General features: G+C 46.4%; 1 long non-coding RNA gene across 1 annotated transcript in view; it reads right to left on the minus strand.

The window, feature by feature from the left end:
• Positions 1-22,999, minus strand: part of LOC125413654 (uncharacterized) — a 77,018-nt gene extending 54,019 nt beyond the window's left edge. The window contains exon 1 of the long non-coding RNA XR_007235998.3: positions 22,640-22,999. This is a non-coding gene — a long non-coding RNA (uncharacterized LOC125413654). The remainder of the gene's footprint in view (positions 1-22,639) is intronic.
• Between the last annotated feature and the right edge of the window lie 2,529 nt (positions 23,000-25,528).

The raw sequence follows: 25,528 nt of genomic DNA on the forward strand, positions 1-25,528 counted from the left end.
GACTTCCCTGAAAGCCCAGGTTCTGCTAGCAAGGAACAAATGTCTGCCAGCTCCCCACTGGGGTCTGGCTAGCTCCTCCTGAGTGGACACGTGAACATTGGCATGAATGTCATAAGCCAAACAACATTTAATTGTTCCACACACAATGCCGTGGGTGTGGAATAGCTGATTCCTTCACGTCAGAGAAATGAGACGTGCTCATGTGAGAACAGAATGAGAACGGCACACAGGACACCAATAGCCCCAGAACGAAGACCAGGAAGTCCGCAGCCAGTCCTCACCCCGGTCTCTGCTCCTTCGCTTGTGTCTCCAGGCAGCTGTCGCGCTCCAGTGGGAGTCCTGGGTCTGTAACTCAGCCCCTTTGAGCCCATGAGGAGACCCAGGGTCTCTCAGAGAGGACCCATATTGACAGCTCCCTGTGGGTCCTCACCCTTGGGAATCAAGGAGTAGTGGCCTTAGGGTCCCACAGTGCAGTCTTCTCTTGGGGATCCAGAAAGCAAATTCCTCGAAGTTTGATTCCTTCTAGATGAGTTTATCCTCTCCCTGACGGCACAATTCAGGGCCTTTGGGTCACCCTCCATCTTCACAGCGTTCTGGGTAATGTTTGCCTTTTATTGAACCAAGAAATCTATTTTGGTCTTATCCTCTCTATTTTATCCTCAGGTGTGAAAGACTAATGTGATGAACCAGTGATACTTATAAGCATTAAATGATGAGTCCCTAATTATCGCTTTAATGTCTTTCTACACATTCCCTGAAGGTGTACTGGGACACATGTCCCTTTCAGGGATTGGCCAGAGGAACAGCTCCCTAAGAACCCTTCAAACCCTAAGAGTTAAAGATCCCACCCATGCAAAATGCTCTCTACAAACCCTTGCTGCTTGCAGCTAAGAGCTAGGGCCACACAGTTGTGCCAAGCAGAAAGCACAGAGACCGCGGCCATCCAAACACGGTGCTCAGAATCTAGGGCAACAGGGAGGCAAGCAGAAACACAGGCAGGGTGAAGGAGCCAGGCTGGGAGGTGAGGGTGAAGGAGCTTGGATGGAAAGCAAGTTCATGGCTCAAGAACAGCTAAGGGAAAGGAAAATGGAACAAAATCCAGAAGGCTAAGACATCATGCCAACCAAGAAGAAGGCGCACACTCCTGGGGGAGTATCCAGTGGGAAAGGGAAGGAATTCGGCATCCAAGATGAGTCCCGGGGAAAGGCGGTCGCCAGAAGAGCTCTAGGCTATGCCACTTTATTTTTAGGAAAAGAAGAAAGAATGCTTTAAGCTACGTTTCCAGAAAGTGCTGCAGAACTGCATGTGAGGAGGGATCCGTGAAACCCTAAAAAGCTGGTTGTTTTCCTGAGGTTCCTCTAGCTATGACACTATTTAATATATTTTCCTGAGGTCCCTCTAGCTACGACACTATTTAATATACCATTTAATAGACAATTGCAAACCCGGCCGCCGTCATTAGAGTAGACAGATAAACGCCTGCACTACAGTGCAGATTTGTGTATTATACTGTGGAGGACAAAGGGTGAAATCCTGGAGGCCAGGGACACTGCAGAGTCCAGCACAGGGAAGCGTTCGGCAGCCACTATACCTCACAGGGCAAGCAAGATTTTGAGGCAGTCATAGTTAGAGGACACCAACCAAAGCGGGGTGAGTGGTTAACAGATTTCCTGCCGGGGTTTCAGCTCAAACCCATTGGTGGGGTCTGTTCCATATTCCTGCCTTCATGTGTCCCGTCGGAGCCCAGAAAACAAGAGTCAGGGCCTGCACCACAGAACCCGGGGTTCTCTGTAGTTCAATGGTCACCAAGACATGGAAAGTTAAGCCAAACGGTCACTCACTGTTTCATGACATCTGTACTGGTTACTTATTGCTACCTTGACACAAAGTAGAGTGACCCAGGAAGAGGGGACCTTTGACGAGACATTGCCCTCTCTACCAGACTGGCCTATAGGCTTGTCACTGGGGCATTTGCGTGATTAATAATTGACCTGAGAAATCCCAGACCGCTGTGGGTGCTGCCATTCCTGGACAGGTGGCCCTCGGGTGATAAGAGAGCAGGCTGAGCAAGCTAGGGAAGCAAGCCAGTAAGCAGCCATCCTCCGTGGCTTCTGCTCCAGTTCCTGCCTCCAGGTTCCTGGCCTGGCTTCCCTCAATTGTGGACTGTGATATGGAAGGATAACCCAAAAAAAACCCTTTCCTCCATGGCTGGTTTTGGTTTATCAAAGGAATTGAGAAGCAAACTAGGACACCATCTTTGCCCAAGACAGAGCTCTTGAAAAAGATTATAGATATCAAAGACACTGAGATAATTCATAAAGCAAAAATCATCAAGAAGACCCCATTTTTAAGATGGACATACACGCATATACTTACCACACACACATACTATACACACATACACATTCTACACACATAAACTACATGCACATACTATACACCGTTACTCACACAACACAGAGACTACACATACATGAACACACCTGTGACAGCTGAAGGTGATCCGTTCTGCCCTTATTCTCTCTCCATCAAAATTTTGCTCCCCACATATGGAGACCACCTTTCTGTCAGACAGGAATAGTTCTCGTGAGACTAGATACAAGAAAAGGGACCCAAGGCAACACAAGCTGAAACATGGTTTCCTAGAGATGCACCCTAGAGATGCACCCTTGAGAGGGAACTCTCCCCAGTGTCTGCAGCAGCCATAGCTGAATTAAGATGTGAGTAACAATTTCTCTTGGTTTGCAATGAGAGTTGAGTCAATCACGGTTTCATCATGCAACAAAGGAGTCTTTAAAATTTACCCACAGCCAGCACAGGGAAGGGTGCGACCCTTCCAGACCCAGCCAGAGCCAATACACTGGGTCCTGTTGGGCAATTACATTATCTGTGTTAGGAGCACAGTCACTCACTGCAGGGAGGACGGTTGTCTGAGGCATGGTTCCAAAGCTATCAGGTTCAGGATTGCTTTTAAATATTACCTAAAACTTAAGCATCTCAGTAAATGTCTTCCCTTTGAAAGCTGCTTTCTTGCAAGGCCTTGGTTCCAAGGGAGCTAGTTCCTCCTGCTCATAGCCATCCTCAGATATTCCCCTGAACCGAAAGCAGAAGGTATTTATAAGTCCCAGGATATCCAGGTCCCACCTTAGCTTTGGAATCATAGCAGAAATACTCAAGCCTCACCCAACTGCACTTTGACTGCAGTTTGGCTCTTTACCAAGACCAACAGTGTGTCTGTAGCTCAAGTCTGTTAGGAGGAGGGCTAATGATGCCAACCATGTCGAAACCTAGTGTAGTTTATAAATGCTGAGAGCCACAAATGAGTCTTTAAAATTGACCCACAACCAGCACATGCAGTCAGCCCCCTCCGAGCCCCTGGGTTCACAGGCCAGCTCTGGAGTTCCACAGGTCAGGAACTATGTGCCAGAAGTCAAAGAGTGTCCTGATTCCAGAGCCTCTGATAGAAGCACTGAACTCGGGAGATTGTTTAGCTGGAACCTTCCTGGCCTCGAATAATGGTGTGGACTGTCTTGGTTTCCTGACAGTTCTCATATTCACCCCTCCAGAGGCGAACAGATGTTGCTTCTCTTTTTAAAACCTTCTCTACACACCAGACTAGATGCCTATTGCTGTCCTATCTTCAAGTCCAGGAGTCATAGAAAATCCATGTACATAAAAACCAGTCCTCTAATGGACTGATCAAGTAGCCCACAAACGATGGCCACCATCTATTGTCTGGTAAGTAAGAACGTGTTCCCTTAATAGTATCACCTTTGGCTTTTGCTACAAAAGGGAAACTTGCTTTGAAAATGAATAACCAAGTCCTGCTATTCCCCCCCACACACACACATGCACATACACACACACACACACACACACACACACACACACACACACACACACACACGATATGTGAAACCAGGGTCTCAACTCAAAAGAAATAGCAGAGAAACACTCAGTGCTATGGAGATTTTCTATTTAAGAGAAAGGAGCTATGGATTTTTGTAGATATGTAGATTCTACCAAAAGAAAAACATTGTGGAGTCTTCAGCATCTTCAAAGAACAGATACGTTTATACTGTTTCTCCTCCTCCCCATCCTTCTCCTCCTCCTCTTCGTCTTTGTTTTCTAGGGTTGTTGTTGTTGTTGTTGTTGTTGTTGTTGTTGTTGTTGTTGTTGTTTGAGGCAGGGTCTCATCATGTAGCTCTGGCTGATCTGGAACTCACTCTGTAGACCAGGCTGATCTCAAACTCACAGAGATCCTCTTGCCTCTGCCTCCCAAGTGCTGGGATCAAAACTGTGTGCCACTACCCTCAGATCTTTTGTAATGCTTAATTTTATTTACTGTTTTTATATGTGTGTGTATTTGCCTGCATGTCCATATGTGTGGGACATGTGTGCAGTCCCTACAGAAAGCAGAAGAGAGCTCCAGATCCCGCGGAGCTGAAGTTGGAGATGGTTGTAATCCACCGTGCCAATGCTGGGAATCAAACTTGGGTCCTCTACAATAGCAGCCAGGGCTCGTAAGCACTGATTCATTTCTCCAGCCCCTCTTTTTGTCTTTTAGTAAAGAGAATGACATCAATAGAACTCTAAAAATCTGTAGGCGGTTGTCTCTGACAAATACTTGTTCTAAAATTAAACCATGAACTGAATAAACATAGCTATGCCTTTCTGTATACTCAATTTAAGCCCAGACATAAACTCTACGTTCAAGAAGCATTTATGAGGAAGATGGGGGCTCTGACACGGAAAGAAAACGGAAATGCACCTTCCTCATTTTTTGAGAGCACCCTAGCTTGAGTTCAGTTCCTGGAGAGAAGGGTTTTACATGACTTCCTGGTTTTGTCATCAGAAGCTTGGCCATGTTTTAACCTCAATTTCCTTTCACCCTTTATTTCATTGCAAATAAAGGTGCTAGCGCAGAGCTGTGTGTAATGAAGGTCTTCATAACGCCAAGAGAGAAAATTAAAACAATTATGAAAGTAGTTTCTCATGGTGGTCAATGCCGTACAGCTCCAGTTTTACTGCTGTCTTAAGAGGGGCCATTTATAACTTACCCTTTATTCTCATTTTGTTGTAAAAAAAAATCTCTTAGAGTTTATATAACTTAAGAAGAAAGTTTTGCCTGAATTTTCTCTTCGTTTTGGGTGATTGTGAGGAAAGCAACTGAACCCCTGTGGAGAGTCCTCTGTAGAGTACATGATCACTGTTGGCATTCTTTGCCATCTTTCATGGCTCCCTGGGCACAGTTCCCCACAGAGATTCCAGGTGGCTTGGGCTTTCCAAGCCCCATGAAACCATGGTCCTCAGAAACCTTCATCATCATTAGATCCCTAGAGACAGTTGGCAAGCTGTAGATTGAGAGGTGAAGAGTTGATTCCTGGATCTACATGGAAGAGGACATGAGCCCTGAAATTGGATCATTTTGACTCAACAAAATTTGGGCCACTGTAGAGGCATTGATGGTACATGATGTTGTCAAAGGACACAGAGATGTTTCTAATTAAATGATATGTGGGTGAAAGAACCAGTGAGAACTTCAAGAGTAGACAAAGAGTAAGAGGCGAGCTCCCTAAAAGAACATTTGTGTTGGTGTCTGGGCCTGGACAAATACCTGGGCATGGCAGATGGAATTGAAAAGAAAGTCCTTTGCCTGCCCCTGTCACTTGACATGATGATGTTGGAACCCTGCTGCAGGGCAGGGGAGCTGTCATTCAGTCAGCCAAGCACTTGTCACATAAGCATGAGAACCTGAGTCTGAACCCACAGAACAACCAGACATGGCAGCACACAGCTGAATCCCAGAACTGGGGAGGCGAAGACAGGTGGATGCTTAGAGCTCACTAGCCAGTTCACCTAGCCAAACTGGCGAGTTTCAGGTATCTTGCATCCAAAGATCTATTATAGAGAGACTGAGGCAGATTCTTGACACCTACCTTGGGCTGTCACACACGCAAAATGTGCATGCTCACCTGCATGAATAAATGCATACATCACAGACATACACACATGCACACGCACATGCACACACACACACTCTAAATAAATAAATAAATAGATAGATAGATAGGTAGATAGATAGATAAATAAATGCTGATATGTACAATGTTCTACTTCTCTTTGTGATTGCAATAGTGTGACAAGATGCTGTGACCCTACCAGGAGATCATCTGTGCTGAGCCTACTCTTTGATTCCTAGATGAATCCAGGAATAAGAGGGTGTCTGACCCAGGAAGCACTATGTTAGAAGCTCCCACGGGTTGCTCTAGTGTGCCCCAGGAAAACACTGACAGAAACAGGTCTCCAAAGCACAGAGAGGAGGAACTCTTGATCCAGATCTGAGCGTGTCAGGCAAGAGTGCATCATCAGCACAAAGGGACACTTAGAAAGTCTATTCCATGCTACTAGTTAGACACCGGAAACACTAGCACCTGAGATTGCTCTAGGTGCCTCGTGGGCATTGATGAAAAGAAAAAAAAAACAAACACAAATGGCAAACAGCTCTCTCGTCACGAAGCTTAAACTCTGATCAGTAGCTATGTTAATTGATAAAGGTTTATTGCTGGTGAGTTAGTGGGTCGATTGGAATTTAATAACACTCACGCTCTAAAGTTTCTGCAATGTAGACTCTCATAGGGAGGGACGGCGGGAAAGTATATGGCCATCTGGACCAAACGCATGGATAACGTTTATAGTCTATGGCTTGGCAAGTCCAGTTCTGTTTTACACTTTTGAAGATTATTCCTAAAGGGTTGCGAGTTTGGCTCAATGATGGAGCATTTGTCTAGCAGCCATTAAGTCCCAGGTTTGATCCTTAGCACTGAAAAAGAAAAAGCTAATGTGGGAAGAGTTTCCCATAAAAATATGTCCACTGTGGTATTATTTCTATTAGAAAAACCCCTGAAAATAATTTGTATCTAATAAGGAGGAAGAAAAGAAGTTTCGCACACACTACGGTAACTCAACCCCATGCAATACTTGTAGAGTCTCTTAAATTATTTATGATATTAAATAAAATAGCAGGATGGGGAATTATATATACATAGAGTTATAATAGGAAAATTATTTGAGGAAAGATTTGGAAAAGTACCACCAAAATGTTAACATTAGTTAGCACCACGGGGACCTGTGTGTCATCTTTCGATTCTCTCTTACTTTCCTACAGCTTTAAGTTCTTCTATAGTGAGCAAATACAATATTTTTAAATGGGAAAAATAGCAAAGCAGAAAGAGCAAACACAATCTACCTCAGAAGAGAGGGAAGAGGGAAGGGTATTGGGAGGGTGGAAGGGGACAAATGTTCACATCCTGCAGATACTCAGGTGATCACAGAAAGTCTCTGCAAGTCCATAACCTCTTGGGAGGGTGCAATAGGAAGTAGCTAAGGGATTTCCTCTCTTCCCATGGTTTAAGTACCACAAAGACCAAGTCTCAAGAAGCTCCTGCTAGAACTAACATTCCCCTACAGAGAAATGTTTCAGCATTAGCCAAAAGAATCTTCCCAGGGTTCTCTGTTTTTTCAGGCCTAAAGGCTCGAACATAATGGCAGTAGGGACTTAAAGGGTTTTCTTTTTCTCTCTCTCCATTCAGTCTTTGGGAGGCGGTCACAGGACTGTCTCTTCTCACCATTCACCTTCCTCCCAAGGCCTGGTCCCCAGCTCCAGCTTCATCTACCATTGTCTGTCTCACCTTACAGAGTTAACCACCTCACCCCTACGTGGCTTTCCACCCAGCAGGCCTTCTCCATGAAGACATGCCATGGAGAGCATTTCTTTATGTGTTTGTGTGACTGAGAGAAATGGAGTTGAAGAAATGAACAGATTCATGAGAGAAAGTCAGGGATGTTTCTCTTTCCCAGTGCCTTGGTTTCCTTTCCTGTTACCGAAATAAATCACCCTGAGGATGACAGTAACGATGTCTTACAGCTGAGGGTACAGTCAGCCACGTCAGAGAGAAGGCAGAAGGAGCTCAGAGCAGCTGGGGTCACAATCACATCCACAATCCGCAAGCAGAGAGTGATAAATGCCTAGCGATGCAAAGCTCCCTCTCTCCGCTTACACAGTCCAGGGACCCCAGCCTAGGGAAGTGTGCCACCCACAGTGTGTGAGTCTCCTCCATCAATTAACACAATCAAGGTAATAACCCCAGGCAGGCCTAGAGGTCCATCTCCCAGACTAGACTTTGTTGTCAATTGACACTAACCACAACACTGAACTTCACACCTTGATTGCTATATGCAAGCTAAGTCCTTTACCGATCATGAACATGTGAACATGCATTGAACAAATAGATAATTGAGGTTTAAAATGGTACAAAGACTTTGTAAGGCCTGCTACTCTCCTTAACTCGGCATCAAATGAAATATAACTTCAAGATCTTTTACCCAAAGCCTCAGAGAACAGATCTGTAAAAGACTTAGTGAGTGTTATAATCTCTGCGGGCTTCAAGCCTCACAGAGTCCTATTAATAAGATTTTAATCTATTCCCTGGTGTCTGAACACAGGCCACACCTTCAGTCCCTCACAATCAGGAGGCTGGACACTCTTCTTGGAAGGAAGAGAAAATAATCAATCTGGCAATGTTCACTTTATAAACTGGAGAACAGCACACCTCATGACCCCTGTGGTCTTGCTGATGTTATGGTCACCAGCCTGATCTACTGCCCATTCATGAAATCCTTAACACATCCACAAGAAAAAGACTAGAGTCTCTTATGAGTACCCACATCTTTGTCCTTAGAGGCACTTGGAGCAAATGAGCCTTCTTATGATCCATTGCTTTCATTTTACTTCATATGTATTCACTCATTCATTAGTTTATTACTTCATTGATTCATTCATTTTGTATTAGTGAGGATTTAACCCAGGATGTTATACATGTTAGCCAAATACTCTACTACTGAGATAGATAGATAGATAGATAGATAGATAGATAGATAGATAGATAGATGATAGATAGATAGATAGATAATAAATAAAAGATAGATAGATAGATAGATAGATAGATAGATAGATAGATAGATAGATAGACAGATAGATAGATAATCTTTTCAGCACCTGTAATCCAAACTTTTTGAAACTTCTTGATGGCCAGTGAATATATTTATTAAACAATGTGGAGGCAATGGTTTCTTTGAATGAAATTCTAGTAAAAACACTCAATTACATTCTGTAAAGGTACTCAGAGCTCTAAGCATATATAATTTATTACCATTTTCCCATTACTATTGATTATCTGGTTCCACATAAAAGGTCGTCACTTTTTCCATTAGGCTATATTTAAATAAAAGCATTTCAAACATAAAATAAAAACTAGCACATATATTTTAATAGTTTTCTGAAAATATATGCCTGAATCAAAGTCCTTTGGCTAGATCTCCAAGCCATGGACATGAAGCCTGGGTGGTGAGACAACACCTGGACAACGTGGAACAAACATCTGCACACACAACAGCTGCTTTCCTCCCTGAGCCTGTCTTCAGGCTGCCTTCCCATCATGGGTCCTGTATTGAACTATCAAGGCCCTCTGGAATAGGAACAGACACGAAGGGTAAGGATTAGAGTAAGTGCCCTGTCTAAGGTCACCTCTGCTCTCAAGTTCAATCTACATCTGGACCACACAGTGAAACTAAAGGGTCTTCAAGCCCTACATGAAGGAGCTGGGGGATGAGGTCAAACCCTTCTGTCCTTCAAGAAGCTGACGAGTCCACTGGCCATATTTCAGACAAAAGCTTGCTCTCTTTCTCCTCGAAACGAAGACCCCAAAGATCACCAGCCTCCCCGTTCACAACACAGCCAGCACGACAGCTTCAGATACCCATCAGCTCACACAGTTGCCTGTGTTTATCTGTCTCACAGGGGACTGTGAATTTTTGCCATCTTCCTCCAGCATCTGGGGCTCATCTTGTCTCTGCTAATGACTCAGTGGGCTGCAGAAAGGCATGCTGAGCGCAGATGTCCTATTCCCCTGGCTCAGCGGGGTGCAGAGTTGCTGAACCTGAAGAGCAGAAGGCACCAAGAGGTGATTGAGGAGTTAGCTAGGTAGGGAACGCTGTAGCTCTGGGCTCCTGGAAATGACTCAGATTGGTCCCTGGAGCAGGGGAGTGAGGATAGCCAGGTTCATAGGTAGGCTTCAGAAGTCCCTGTCCCCAAAGCTGAGCCTACATATGGGGTGATGAGAGGAGTTAGAAACAAACACCTGACAGTCTTAGAGACCTGCTTGGAGAAAGTACCAAATGTGGTCACAGCCACCACAGAACCGCCAGAAGGCAGTATCAGCAGGGAAGAGCTTTTGGGAACCAAAGACCATATTAACCAGGAAAAGCAGGAAGGAAGCCCTATGACTACTAGAGGAAGATGCTCAAGGAAGCAGCCTACAGAGGAAAAGAAGAGAGAGGAAGCTGGAGAGGCATGAAGGAAAGTCAGGACTACCTCTAACCTTCTCCCACAGTCTGGTGTTGTTCTAAAACTCCAGGTACAGCTTAAGAGCACATGGCAGGGAATGATGTAGCCATCCTTGCCCTCCAGCTGTGCTGTGAGGAGCATGCTGGGTCAGGGAAGACCTGTGTGGGTGTTAGAGAGAGGCAAGAAACCAGGAAGACATAGGCAGTCTCAGAGGACCCTCAGCCGTGCACTGGCCAGAGCAGCTCAGGGGGTTTCCAGAGACCCTGGGGCTGGTTCTGCCTTGTCCTCATGCACCCTGCTAGCTGTCTCTGAGGACTCAACATTTGTATCTCCGTACTGAAGCCTCCATAGCCAGAGTAACGGTACTGGGAGTAGAGACTCTCTGGGTGAGGGGTTCCATGGGGTTCCGAGGCAGAGTCCTTGCAATAGTGACCTCATGCAAGGATACTCAGAGGGTGCTGGCTGGCTCTGTCGATAGTCCACTCTTTTCTCCCAAGGCCGTGTTCTTCTTCTCTCCCTCCCTACCCATGCCCTGTCACTTAAAGACACAGCAAGAAACAGCAGCCTGAAATCCTGGAAGTAGGCCCTCACCGTGAACCGTATCTTGAAATCCAACCACCAGAAGTGTGGGAGATACACGCCTAGTGAGGGAACGCCCATTCTATGGAGTTTTTCTGATTAATCCAGATATGAGAAGATGACTTTGGGCATGCTGAAGCTGCTGCCTCACATACCTGAGGTGGTGGTGGAGATTTTAGGATGCCCTATTTCTACAGCCTGGGGCTTGTAGAACTCAGACCCAGTGGGAGCATAGTATAGGAGGAAAGGAGCCAGGGACCCAGGACCAACATCTAAACACTCAGCTCTGACAAAAGTGAAGTGTAGGCAGCCAGCCAGCCAGCCAGAAGAAAGTGGAAAAGGAGGGGAGGCAGAAGAGGACGGGATGTGGGTGCCAAGAAGAGGATCTGAGAACCGGGCACCACCAGTGTCAAACTCTGCCACGTGGACTTCATTAATCTAGACACACAGAAAGTAACCTAGGCAAAGATCAGGGGCTAAACTCCAGAAGGTTGGAGGGTGGAAATCAGAGAAATGGGCAGAGAAGCAAGTGAAAGAAAACCATTGCCAGGAGGGTTTGATTGGAAAGGAGAAATGAAGCAAGATGGTAAACGAAATAAAGGCAAGAAAGTGTGTGCACATGTCTGAGCATAGGTGTGTGTCTAGGTATGTGAGCATATGTATGAATGCATGCAAGCATGTGAATATTCACGTGGGGATATATGTGCATGTGTATGTATATGAGTATACATATGTACAAGCATATGAATGTGTACATACGCATACATGTTGGCATGTGTGTGTATAAACATATAAGCACACGTATGTGTGGGCATGCATGTACAACTTTGAAACTGTGTGCATGCGTGCATGAACACATGTGAATGTGTGTGTGTGTGTGTCTGTGAGAATGTGCATGTGCAAGCATGTGAGTATATGTGTGCACAGGTGTGGAGGTATGTACATTGATGCACTACATATGTGAACATATGCAGTTATGTATCTAGCATGCATGTTGTGTGTGCCTGCATGTGTTCTGAGGAAGGGTGTCAAGATGGGTGGTGAGGCTGGTGGGCCAGAGCTGGAACACAGGGAGAGTGGCTGCTCCGGGAGAGCTGATAAGCAGGGTCCGCTGGAGGAGGAAGGCTGCCAGGGAGGCAGAGCAGAGTGGCTTAGAAAATCCATAAAGTGAAAATAAGCTCTTCCATACCTCAAAGGGGGATAAATTTCCCCAAAGAACTTTCTAAAACAGCCCTCACTTTCATCACATGGAGAGGTGACCTGTGGACCATTAATTAACCTAATATTCTGGGAAGTCACCATCTCAGCTTCACACAGCAGCCTCTCTGTAGTGTGTTCTTGCTACAGAGATTCAGATGAACCCTAGTTGAGCCACTGAGTATGTGCAGATGCTGTGCCTAGTCCTCATCCCTTTTGCTCAGAAAGGTGTGTGCAAGCCACCATAGGGAGCAGACTTTATATCCAGTGATCGAGAGCTTCTTTTGTTAAATGCACTGATTCCTTGCTTGGGCCAACAAGGTGACTGAAGCAGGGCAAGACCCTGGCGCCTCTGCCTTCATTTATGTCTGTCTCTTTGGCTTAGACTCAAACTCCTGCTGGACTCTGCACAGGCATGACGATTGCTAAGAGAGTCTGTCTACTGGGACTACCTCATCTCCTTTAGAGATAAGTCCTTGTCCTAAACGGGAAATCACCTTCTATTCTGGGAACAGTAAAGCCTCCCAGGGTGTATACGCCTTACCCCAGATCAGCGTATTTTCCATGAGGTTGATGCTGTAGCCTGGAGCAGAGGTGATCATTTAAATGAACCAGATGAGCCCCTAGAGCAACGGTTCTCAACCTGTGGGTCGTGACCCCACTGGGGCTGCATATCAGATATTTATACTATGATTCAAAGCAGTAGCAAAATTACAGTTATGAAGTAGCAACAAAAATAATTCTGTGTCTGGGAGTCACCACAATATGAGGGACTGTATTAAAGGGTCACAGTGTGAGGAATATTGAGAGCCCCTGCTCTAGAGTGATAGCAACAACTACACCGTCAGACCACCTTGTAGAACCAGAATGGAGACAATGATCCAATTGGCCTGCCCTAACTCTGCCTCTATCAGTATCCTGCGCTCAGACTTGGGCATCACTGAACCTCTTCATCATCCGTCCCCAGATGGCCACACTGATTAAATCTCCTCTCTCTGTTTTTCACTATTGCTCATCGAACTAGAATATTATGACTAGTGGCCATGCCTAGTCTGTTGGAGCAACTGGGGCCCAGGCATCTGCACTAAACTCCAGGTTCACTCATTCAAACCCCTAATACAGAAACCGAATGTGCTTTCGTTGAAGTCCCAAGTCTACTGTTTCCTGCCTCCCAGGATCACTGAGATGCACAGACAAGCTGAGGGAAGCAGCTCAGCTCTCTTCGGAGTGCCCAGGACAGGACACCATGCATGGCAAGCTGGTAGTGGGTCCTCCTTATGGGCCCTTCCCCACTGGCACAGTGAAAAGACAGGCATATTGCTGACGCCACTGCAGATCAGAATTAGTGCTGGATATCATGTGACCGTTCAAAGGTAAAGGCACGAGGGCGTCCAAAGTCACTGGGACCTCTACGCATCCTCTGCTTCCTGAGAATGACATCTCAGTGTCAATGCTCACACAGAATTGCCTGCTCCCGGCATGCATCGATGTCATGCGTTAAAAACAGAAAGCCAGAAAGGCTAGGTTATGTTTCGGCAGCATGGTACAGCTAAAGCATGGCTGACACTGGATATCCAGGGACTGTGAGTCAGTACAAAATGACTGATGCCGGATGGCCAGAGAACCTCAACAATAAAGTGATGTAACCTGCCATAGAGCCACGCCTGGCAGAGTGCCACTTTGGTGTGATTCTGTGTAAACAGGGCTTTGCGGTCAGAGGCCTGAGCCTGTGTCTTCATCACCCTGCCCATATCTGTCTGTAGGTAGGCCTTCTTCCATGCAGCCTCTGTGCTCATCTATGTATATGTGCCTGTCCATCTGTATGTTACCTGTGTGTACCAGTGCATTCCTGGGTGTGTAACATGAGGGGGCCGGCTTGTTGGGGTTTCCGTCCCACCCGGTACCCCACAGCCGGCATACCCCAAGGAAAATCACACACAGGACTCCATAAGATTATAAACTGATTGGTCCATTAGGTCAGGCTTCTTGTTAACTCTTATAACTTATGTTACCCCATTATCCTTATCTACATTAGCCACCTTTCTCAGCTGGGCAAGTTACATGCTGCCTCTTCAGTGATCTGTGCAAGAGTGGCAGAGGGAGCTTCTGCTTCCAGAATACTCCCAGTCTCTTTGCTCCATCCCTACTTCCTGTCTGGCTTTCCCGCCTATACTGCCTGCCTGGCCAATCAGCGTTTTATTAAAATATGATTGACAGAATACAGACAATTCTCCTGCATCATGGGTGCCTGCCAGTGGCTGCCTGCCTCTTAGCCTTTATCTAGAATAAAGTTTGTCTTTTTTCCTTGCAGCACCTGGACATCTGTTCAATCTTCCAGACTCCCACGACCCTCCCCATGTCAGGGATCCAAGGGCCAGGCCCCCACAAAGGACAGACTCTTCCTGGCTTCAGCAAGGATGGCTAAGCCCCTGGACCCTTTAGGCAGAAAGGAGAGTGTTCTAGGACAGGGTAGGCTGTCTGGAAGAGCAATCTGCAGACTCCCATAGGCACCTCTTTTGCTCAGGAGTCACAGAGTCGCCTGATCTGGCTTCCTCCAAGGGCAGACAAAGCTTGAAAGACATTAGGAGCTTTGTGGACCTCTCCCTCCTCCCGGGATATTTTTCTAACCAACCCTACCTCACGATGGAACATCCCACCTTTCTTTACTCCTCTAATGAAAGCATCCAAAACTTCCCGTTAAGCTACAAACATGGTGATAGAGAAGTCTCTGGTCCTGAAGAGACTTGAGTAAACTTATCTGCTGTGTGTCAGACAGTGAGAAAGGAAAGGCCAGGCCAGGAGGAGACTCAGGAGCATAGACCACTGCCTGAGAGACTCAGGAGTATAGACCATTGCCAGAAAGGTACCAAGAGGCCATAGTTTGAAGAAGAAAATGGTGTCTCCCAGGATAAGCTTGCACGAAAGGATGAAGCCAAAGCAGTACCAAGCATAGGTATGACCATTATACCAGTGAGGAAAAAGTGGGCTTGCAGTTTAGATTGCTTATGGACTGCTTTTAAATTAAACCACACTTGGGCTAACATCTGCACAAGACCCCAAGTTCACATAGGAAATGCATTTGAGAGAGCCAGCCCTCCTCCAGCCCTAGCCCCTGACCCCGAGCTGCACTTCTCCAGCTCGGTCGGTCCTGGGAACCAAGCCATCAACTCAGGACCTGTGGCTTAGCTCCTCTTTAGCACTGAAAACAGTGGGTGTCTCCCCTGAGCTCACCTTTCAGCTTCAGCGGGGAGATTAAAGAACTGAGACCTAACAATTTAGGGGGTTTTCTGGCTTTAAAAGTGGGAAATACATGTGTAAGCTTGATTTTAAACATTGTAATCTTCTTATTTCCAGGCACTGACTGCACAGATAACCAAGCTATTTGGCCTCGGCTATTTTTGTTCTTTAGATTGCCAAAAAGATTAAATCCTAAAATGTGGACATATAGACTTTTTTACAAATTGATTTTTAAATATACAGGCCTAAGTTGCCACTCTGCAAATTTAACAAACAGGCATCAGTAGACCATGTTCCCCCCCCCCTCGAAAAAAAACCCATCAGATAGCCCAATTATTATCATCCAGACACAAATCTGATCATTTCAACTTCACCACCCTTACACTTACACGTGGTTCATGGATGTACACACACACATGCATACACAATGCACTGTAACATATACATAGGATGCTGTGTGCATAGTGCCATTAACATATACTAATACACCCACACGCATCGTTGTAACTAGAAAATTAATTGCCACATTATCAGGTGTGACCTAGCCAAATGCAAAATTGTGGTCTTATTTTAGTCTTTTCCACCTATTTGAACACAGACATTTGCAGAGCCACACAAATAAAGCAATCCATCTTTTATTACCCATCACCACAAATTCTTAATTCCTAATTCCCTCTTAAGCATCCCTGGTGACTTAGCCCTGACAGCAGTTTGTTTAAGATAGATATTTACTGCTGGGTCCTGTGGCCAGGCCTGCATGTCAGGAGGCAGGAAGGAAAGAATCATACTCCCTTTAGATTATTTGTGAAGGGGAGTGGGGGTGATAAATGATGCATGCTGGTACGCAGGGTACCCAGCCACGCCAGGGCTCAGGTTGCAGATGAACGGCAAAGCTAATATTTAGGTGCCTTGGCTCTACGGCATTCGGGCTGCCGGGTGTGGGAACGTTGATTGCCTGGCTGCAATGATGGGCTGGCATCTACCCAGCCGGTCAATATAGAAGCACGGCTTCCACTCCTTCTCACTAAGCACAAACGGTCATTATTGATCGTAGCAGGCTGGCCAGAGGAGAGAGAACCCCCTGGGAGTCACAGCCTAGCTCATTCAATCGCGGCATGGTTCTTAAAAGATCTGATTTGACAATTCCGCGGGGTGAGGCATTTTGCCAAAGTATATTTGGCTGAAAGACCTCTACTGTATCTCATAGCCTCCACGCTGGGCATGGAAGTGGGGCTCCCGCCCCCTGACTGGGGAAAGCCCAGATTCAGTGGACATTCCTACTTCCTGCTTGTAGGTTTATCCAAGCATTTAAAGCCACCCCAGGCCAAGCCAATCCTGAAGCAACCCCAGCTTGCAGCCCTCACCTACAGTTCCCAAATCAGCCAATGGCTTCGTTTGTGCCTAAGACGTAGTTCTAAACTGTCTTGTAGAATATAAGCTGCAGCAAGCAAGTGAAACGTGTGTGTGTGTGTGTGTGTGTGTGTGTGTGTGTGTGTGTGTGTGTGTTTTACTGGGTATTCACCAATCATTTTTGTGGGGTAGTTTTTTGAACACAGAACATAATGCATGTTCTAAGCGAAGCTAGATGAGGCAGGCATTCCTGACAGGGACACATTTAAAGTTGTTAACTCAGAGTTTGGAGTGTAGCTCAGTGGGAGCCAGCTTGTCTGGTGTGCGCGGGCCCTGAATTCAATCTGTAGCACTGAAAAACAGTAATAACAGTATCGAATTGCTGCTGCTTATTAGCAGAGTGGTACTTCAATATCACCAAACCATGTCAGAGAGAGAGTTTTAAAAGTAGTATGAGAGGCTGGAGAGAGACCTCCATCAGTGAAATGCTCTCCACGCAAGCTTAAGAACCTGAATTTAATCCCAGGCCCCATGTGACGTCCTTGGCATGATACTGTGCACTTGTAATTCTAGGACTGGGGAAGGAAGAGATGGGGGGGCCTCCCAGGTTCACTGGCCAGACAGTCACCCCTAATAAGTATGCAACACACATGATAGCCCATGAAGAATGGCAAGCAATTAAAGTCGAATTCTGAGCATACAACACGCATTTGCCCACACTTATGTGCCTGCCTACACCCAAACATGTGCACATGCACCAAAGAAAATAGCATGAATATTATAGGACAGGGACTTTATTTTTGATATGTCATTCATTTCTGATAAGACGTGTTGTGCCCAGAGAAACAAAATCACCCTGAACCAAGCTACAGAGACAAGAGAATTGGGCTTTCAGAGATACCTGCAACCTTATCAATGGGCTCCCCACTCCTGGCTGTCTCTGACAACCCAGACTACGAAATTAAAGGTGGGCAGTTTGGCAGGGTCAACGCTTTCTGCTTCTCTCCGGCACTCCTGCCGCCCCAGCCCTTTAGCGAGGGAGCACACCTGCTCCCCTGCCTGTCTACGCCTCCTATTCTTCATTACACAACAGATGACCTATCTGATAGGCGCCTTCCCGCTCGCAGGTTCCCCTTGCCAGCCTTCAGCGAGAATAAAGCCAGCAGCCCTTTTTATCTTCATCCTGTCGCGGCTCCCGTCCACTGTTTTTTTTCTAAAGATCGTTTGCCAGCACTGCTCGCTCGGCTGTACCCAGTGGAACCGGCTGCGTCTTCTGAACTGACAGTTCTGACTTTTTTGCCGCGTGTGATTTTTCTAAAGCATGACAACCGCTCGCATGAAGACACGGCAAACCTTTTCAGAAAGGGAAGCAGCCTCCGGAAGAAAGGCTGAAAGGAATGGAAGTGGTTGCTGAGGGAGCCAGCAAGATGGCTCTCCTATGGATCAATTTAGTTTGGTCCTAACTTACAGATGGCAAAAGAGATTAAAATCATGCATTTCGTGAGTCTGTGTATTTTGTGGATACATACGTGTTGGCAAAGAGTGTTGCATGTAGACAGCTATGAAGAAAAGATACCACTTCTGTTACCTAGAACCACCCAGCTCTGTCCCTTCCAGATTTAAGTGTAAATTGTTTGTCATTGATTTGGTGTTCGTTGTCAGCGTGTGTCTAGCTCTGAAGCTAAACTGTGGGTTTCCCATGAGCAGAGTCTGGCATCTGTTCCATCCTCCAAGCGAGCAGGTCTGAGTGCGCTTCCTTTTGCTGAGGTGTAGAGGCCCCAGGCAGGCCCAGAATGCCACATCCAAGTTCAGCCAGATCCTGCATCAACTAAGTGTGGCATCATTGCTGGTTATCTCGGAAGTGGTGCTCTTTGGAGAGAGAGCAGTGTGGTACTGGTTTAGAGTCACCAGACTGTGGGCTTAACATCAGACCAACCAGCAGACACAGGTGCACACTTTTCTCAACTGCCCTGGAAAATATCCTTAAAAGTTAACTGGACTTATTGGAACTGCGTTCTGGAAGACAGTGAAAATTATTAAGAGTGGTCATGGTGTTCCGTGCCTTTGACCTCAGCATGCAGAAAGTGGAGATGGAAGGACATAAAGTTCAAGATCAGCCTTGGGTACATAGTGAGACCCTGTCAGAGAGGCAGGAGAAGAGAGGCAAGGAGAGGGAAGGGAGGGAAAATTGTAAGTTTTTTTTTTATTCTTAGTGCCTTAAAAGTCCCTGGTTTTAGGTATAAAGACCTTCTAAATTCAAAATACAGGACTTGTCACTTAGGACCACTTCCAAGCCTCAAGCCCGCTTCTAGCCTGAGGTTAGCAATTATAACATGTTAGCAAATGCATCTCAACTTAAAATCCGCAAAAAATAAAAAAAACGCTTGTCCACTTTCTACTCAGGAAATCTACCTCCACTCTGGGGAATTCTTGAAAGGCTGCAGCCGGAGAACTCCAAACGTGAGGACCACCCTTGACAGCTTAGTGGGATCCTGGCTGAAAAAAAGGGAGTAGGGGGAGAAAGGAACAAAAGAAAGAGAAAAGAAGGGGTAGAGAAAGACTGAGTGTGAAAAAGCAGCCCACATCCTAGCTGCTCCACTGCTATCTGACTCCTGCTATCTGACTCAGTTAGTTGACTTTTATGGTGGAGACTTTGGTGGGTTGTTGAGTCAAGGCGTCCATGTGACTTCTCGTCCCATCATTCTCCACCACAGACATGGTTCTGTGTGTGTGTGTGTGTGTGTGTGTGTGTGTGTGTTGTATGTGTTCACATATGTTTGTGTGTTTGTGTGTTTGTGATGCATGCATACAGATTGTGAACACATGTGTGTGATGGCATGTATGTCTGTGCACATACTGTGCATCTGTGGCATTCTCATGCCATCTCTTCCTCCTCCCAATGGCATCCTGATCTTTCCACTCATGGAAAGGACTCTCTGGATTCAGCTGTTAAACTCAGACACACTTCTCTGACCCCTGCCCTTATTGTGTAAATAGGTTGTGCGCACACTCTGAGAGCTGCAGTCTCACTGAGGGACCTCTGTGGAGACTCTATGAGTTTCCATGAATAGGCAAGAGCTTGGAACAGTCTCTACTTAACAAAATTTGCACTCCCACTGTCTAGACAGATACTCCTCTGAGACCACCTTCCTGCTGCCATGGCATTGAAGGTGCCTGGAGGAAGAAGAAGGAACCTACAGGCATGGTGAAACACCTGACCTGCAGCCTGGAGCCATTTGTGATCAAGGGTTCCAAACACCAACAATCAGTATAACAGTCTTCTTGATTTAACAGAAAAAGAAAATCAAGTAGAAAACAAGGTCTGTGTGAAGAGATTTCTCCTCTTGCTGGTAGTGATACAATCCATAATAACCTGAGAGTCTCAATAGGGACTTTGCACATTGGGTTGGCCTGTGCACATGTCTGAAGGATTGTCTTACTTATGTTAACTGATTTAGGAATGGTGTAGGAGGTACTTCCGTTTGTGTGTTGCTTTCATTAGTTAATGAATAAAGAAACTGCTTTGGCCTGGTAGGGCAGAACTTAGGTAGGCGGAGAAGACAGAACTGAATGCTGGGAGGAAGAAAAGCACAGTAAGAGAAAGCTGCCATGGAGCTGCCAGAGTCAGACACGCTGAATCTTTTTTGGTAAGCCACTGCCACAGGTACAGATTAATAGAAATGGGTTAAACCAAGATGTGAGAGTTAGCAAAGAAGAGGCTAGAGCTAATGGGCCAAGCAGTAATTTAATTAATACAGTTTCTGTGTGATTATTTCAGGACTAAGCAAGCTGGGTGGTCGGGACAAACAAGCAGCCTCTCTCCTACACTAGGAAGACCATCTGACGATGGCGGCACCATTCCCTAGACAGGAGGTCCTGAACTGAAAGAGGAGAGAGATAGAACAGAACACATACAAGCAAGCACATGATCATTACTGCATTTTTTTCCACTCTTGACGTAACGTGACCAGATGTCTCAAGCTCCTGCCTGCTATGATAGACTGGAACCTGAATTATGAACCCAACTAAATCCTTCCTCCCTTATCCTGTTTCCTCCAAGAGTATGTATCACAGAAGCAGCAACAAACTTAGGATAGTAGCTGTCAACTGTGCCTGCCCTCATGTTGCCCTTGCTGAGTAGATTCTGTGGCTTTTCTGACCCACCCCCCCAGCCAATGACAGCCATCTTCCTGGTATATGCTTCAGTTCAGTTTTGTTTGTTTGTTTTTCTAGCTCAGTTATTACTGAGTTCGAAGGTTGTGAGCAACACCTTCCCCATAACATTCATCTTGCAAACTTGAAAACCACAATGCATAACTTGGACATGTCACACCCTCGTCACCTCTGCAGAACCTGGACACAGTTTCTATGTCCAAGTGGCATTTCATTAAGAATGACACAAACTTACAACCGAGGTGGTAACCACCCTGAGTTGTCAGGCCTACTAGCACTCCAGTACCTGCCCAAGCAGCCCCTTCCAGTCTTTTTCAGGAGGCAAACAAGTGGAGGGTGAAGTTAGAGGCTCCCTAGGACTCAGGGTCTGAGCCTGGAAACTTTCTCCAGTCTCATAAATGGTGTACAGCAATGGTCTGAGAGAAGGGGTCCAATTTCTCCCTCACTCTCCTGCCTGTCCTGTCCCTAGCCCAGCACCTCTGGGAATGGGCCCAGCATTCCTGTCACCACTTGGCCACTACCGTGGGTCTTTGCAGGCTGACTACTCACATAAATACTTTAGGTGTGGCCATCCTTGTTTCTATGGTATGTTTATCAGGGGAAAACAAGAACAAAACTGGCCTGTGTCACCCCAGACTCAGTAGATGGTCCCCAGGAACCTGATATTCACTCTGCTGGACATGTGGGGTTACTATTTTAAAACATCTCTAAATTCTCATTTTGTATCTTCCTACTCCCAGGCCAGTGTGGGGTTTTTTTATTAAGATTTCCCCACCAAAAGCTCTTATTTTTAAATTAACTAATTACTTCTTAAAATTTTTTGGTATTTCGAGACAACGTTTCTCTGCAGAGCCCTGGCTTTCCTAACACTCACTCTGTATAGCAGGTTAGCCTTGAACTAACAGAGATCTGCCTGCCTCTATCTCCTAAGTGCTTGGGATTAAAGGTATTCACCACCATCACTGCCAGCTGAGTTTTTATTTTTTAAAGATTTGTTGTTGTTGGTGGTGGTGGTGTGGTGTGGTGTGTGTGTGTGTGTGTGTGTGTGTGTGTGTGTGTGTGTGTGTGTGTGTGTTTATGAGAGAGAGAGAGAGAGAGAGAGAGAGAGAGAGGGAGAGAGAGAGAGATACTCACAGAGGCCAGGAGAGGGTGTCTGATCACCTGTGACTCAAGTTACAGGCAGTTGTGAGCCACCAGACATGGGTGCTGGGAACTGAATTCTGGTCCTGGGGAAGAACAGCAAGGATCCGTACCTGCTGAGCCATTGCTCCAGCCCTAGCTTTGGATTTTGAGCTTCTAGGCATACTTTCCTCACTTTGAGATCTCCACGACACCATGCCCATGACATGTCCTTAGTCAGCTTGTGTCCGAGGAGAAGAGTCCCAGGCTTACACACACGTAGCACCTGTCCAGTAAGCAGACACCACTATCCAGGACCCAGTAACTGGAAGCATCTTTCACAGGTGTCTCCCCCTCCAGCTGCTCATGCATAATCCACGTAGATCTTTATAAAAAGGAGCGTGAGCCGCCCGCACCTACGCATCATTGAATGTCTGTGCTCGCCCTCCTTCTCATTACTAAATAGCCATCATCCCAGTGCCCCTCCACAAGTCTCCCTCTACTCACGTCTACCTGAGCTAACCCAAGTCCTGGGGCCATGTGGTTCTCTCTGGGGACCACCAGCTTTCTGCCTTCTACCTGTAGGATGATTTCCACTGAATGGCCTCCTCAGTCTGGCCGCCATCTCCTTTCCAACTTCATCTCTCATACCGGGCAGGTCTGCTCACCTGAAACAAGTCCCTTGCAGAGCAGTCAGGTCACTGTGTGGAGCTCTGTTACTCATTGACTGCCTTTGGCACCACACTCTGTCCACAGCAGTGTACCCTGCCTCCTGGTACACCTGCCATCGTGCATCCTCCTCCCACCTGGACTCAGGCTTCAGTCACACGCGCTTCTATGGCCAGGAGGCCTGAGCAAGAGTGTTGCTCATGGTCTTGATAAGTAGAGTCCTTTCAGAATCTTTCTTCTTGGATCCCCCAGGTGCCGTGTACAGAAATCCAGCTTCGGTACTGCAGTAACTACAAGGGAGAGCCTCACAAAATGCCCCATGGGATGAAGAAGTTCAGATTTACCTGATAAGCAGCAGATCCAGTCTGGCCAGGTTCCCTGTGGAGTCTGCAGAAGTCCCAGGTTCTATGATCTGGGAGCATCTACACAAGATACCTCAAGTAGGCTGGAGAGATGATTCTGCAGTTAGAAGCACTTGTAATCTAGCAGACGACTTGGGTTTTGTTCCCAGCACCACATGGTGCTTCAAGGCCCTCTGCAATTCTTTTCAGGAGATCTGACACCCTCTTCTGACCTGCACGAGCACAAGGCACACACGTGGTACATATACACATAGGCATCCAAGACACTCATACACATCAAAAATAAATAAATCTAAAACAGAAAAGATACCAAAGTGAACCAGCAGAATGGCCCAGCTAAACAAGCAATTCAGAGAATAAGAAACATAATGGATCAGTGGTTTTAAGCCATGGAGTTCTGGAACACTGTTATGTAGCAATAGATAATCGCAGTCAAAGTTATCACTCAACTCAGTACAAACACAAGGAGTGTTTGAGAGTCTGACACATAGTCTGAGCACTCAGTAAGCCAAAAGGGAGTGCCCACCACTTCCTTTGGGTTGAACACCCTCTTGCATCCTTCCAACGAACCTGCCTTCATGTCCCTGCTGGAAAGAACTCGCGTCCCTGTTCACCTCGGGTTCCTCTCCCTTGCCAGGTGTTCTCCATTCACACATAACCTCCAGGATTGGAATCAACTGTTTCTCTAAGGATGGATGCACCCAAGCTCCCCCAGAAGCTCCTGGAGCTGGAAACTCTCTGGGAGGATGGCGGGAGTCCAGGAGCGTCAACTCACCTGGGGAAGCAGCTTGCTGAGGGCGGAGCCAGCAGTGCTGCTGACCTCTCCCCCCATTGTTTGGGATCAGAAGGGATGGGACACATTCCTGCTTGGTGTTTCATTAACTTTTAGTCGCTATGCTACTGGAATGCCAAATCCAAAAAGATGATCTCAGGCCTGGGGAGGGATAAAGTTCAAAGTTAGCACACTTGCCTCACGGGAGCAAGGCCCTTGGGGATAAGGGCAAGCAGTGAGAGAGACAGAGAGAAGGGCAGAAGGGAAGCAGTGATCTGGTGTGTTAGCCAGGTACACAGCAGCTGTAGCCTCCTGTGTTCTGGAAAGTTCTCTGTCCAAGGAACACAGCTAAAAGGTCCCCTTGCACCTACAGGAAGGAAATGCCCTTTCTTGAATTCTCCTTCCTTTTCATAAGCATTGATTTCCCCAAGCTAGGGAATCGCAATTGCTCTGACCAACACTTAGGCTCCCAGTCCCACAAAGACAAACAAAATCCCCCTTTCCCTTTCTTGAAATTGGAGAATTACATCACATCGTCTCTGAGGTGGACGTGACTCTTCCCGCCAGGTGTTAGAATTGAGTTATAGGCCAAGAACCCCACAAGGAGAGTCATGGGCTCAGCATTTAGAAATGTCAGATTTATTTTCAGACACAAATAAACCCTGGTCTGGGATTCAGAACAAGGCTGTTCTAGCCCCAGTCTCATCTGCACCAGCCAGGGGAAAGCAGAGAAGCCTGGAGGTTCTATAAGCTTTGCCTGTGAAAAACAGTCATGGGTTCTAAATCCCCAGACAGAACTGGCTGTTGAGAGTTGGGGATGCCAGGTTCTGAGCCCTCCTGCCTCTCTCTTTGGTGCCACTGAGCAGACATGGAAGCTTAGAGGAAAGAAGGGGAACAGCTTTTGTCTTAGAGCATCAGCTGTCGGCCCATTGGTCACAATTCCTGCAAGGGTTGCCTAACACCGTTGGAAAACACAGATATTTACACTACCATTCATGACAGTACTAAATTATAGTTATAAAGAAGCAACCAAAAGTATGTTTATGGTTAGGGGTCACCGCAACATTGTATAAAATGAATTGTATTAAAGGGTCACGGTATTAGGAAGGTTGAGAACCACTGTCTTAGAGACTTCCCTCTGTCCTATAAAAACAATTAAAGGACTCATAAGATGCCTCACTGGGTGAAGGCACCTGTCTCCAAGCTTGACCTGAGTTCAATGACTAAAACACATGATGGAGGGAGAGCACCAACTCCCACAAGTTACCTACTGACCTACATAAACACACACACACACACACACAAATCAAAAATGTCAAGCACAACTAAAATGGCTAAGTTTCAGTAACAGCAGTGCAGACACATTTGCACTGGGTTACAAACCATTTGTGTATCTTCTCCTTACACTTACAGTGCTATGCTCTGTAAGAGAGGCAGGTGTATGCCCAAAAGAAACCCTAGTCAAGCAGGTCAGCAAAATGAAACACACAGGATCAACAGAGCAGCCAATACAATGCATGGTAGCTGAGCTAGGCTGTGGAGCGTTAGGATATGTAGAAAGTAAGCAGCAAAGCGGTCCCTGGAACTAGGATGGGACTACAGCAAAGTGAGGGTCAGGGCCAATTGTTTCTTCTGTGCCTCCTTGAACACCTGGGGTTTTGAGTT

This window comes from Myodes glareolus, chromosome 7 (assembly GCF_982192425.1).
Source record: "Myodes glareolus chromosome 7, mMyoGla1.1, whole genome shotgun sequence".
Classification (NCBI taxonomy): Eukaryota; Metazoa; Chordata; class Mammalia; order Rodentia; family Cricetidae; genus Myodes; species Myodes glareolus.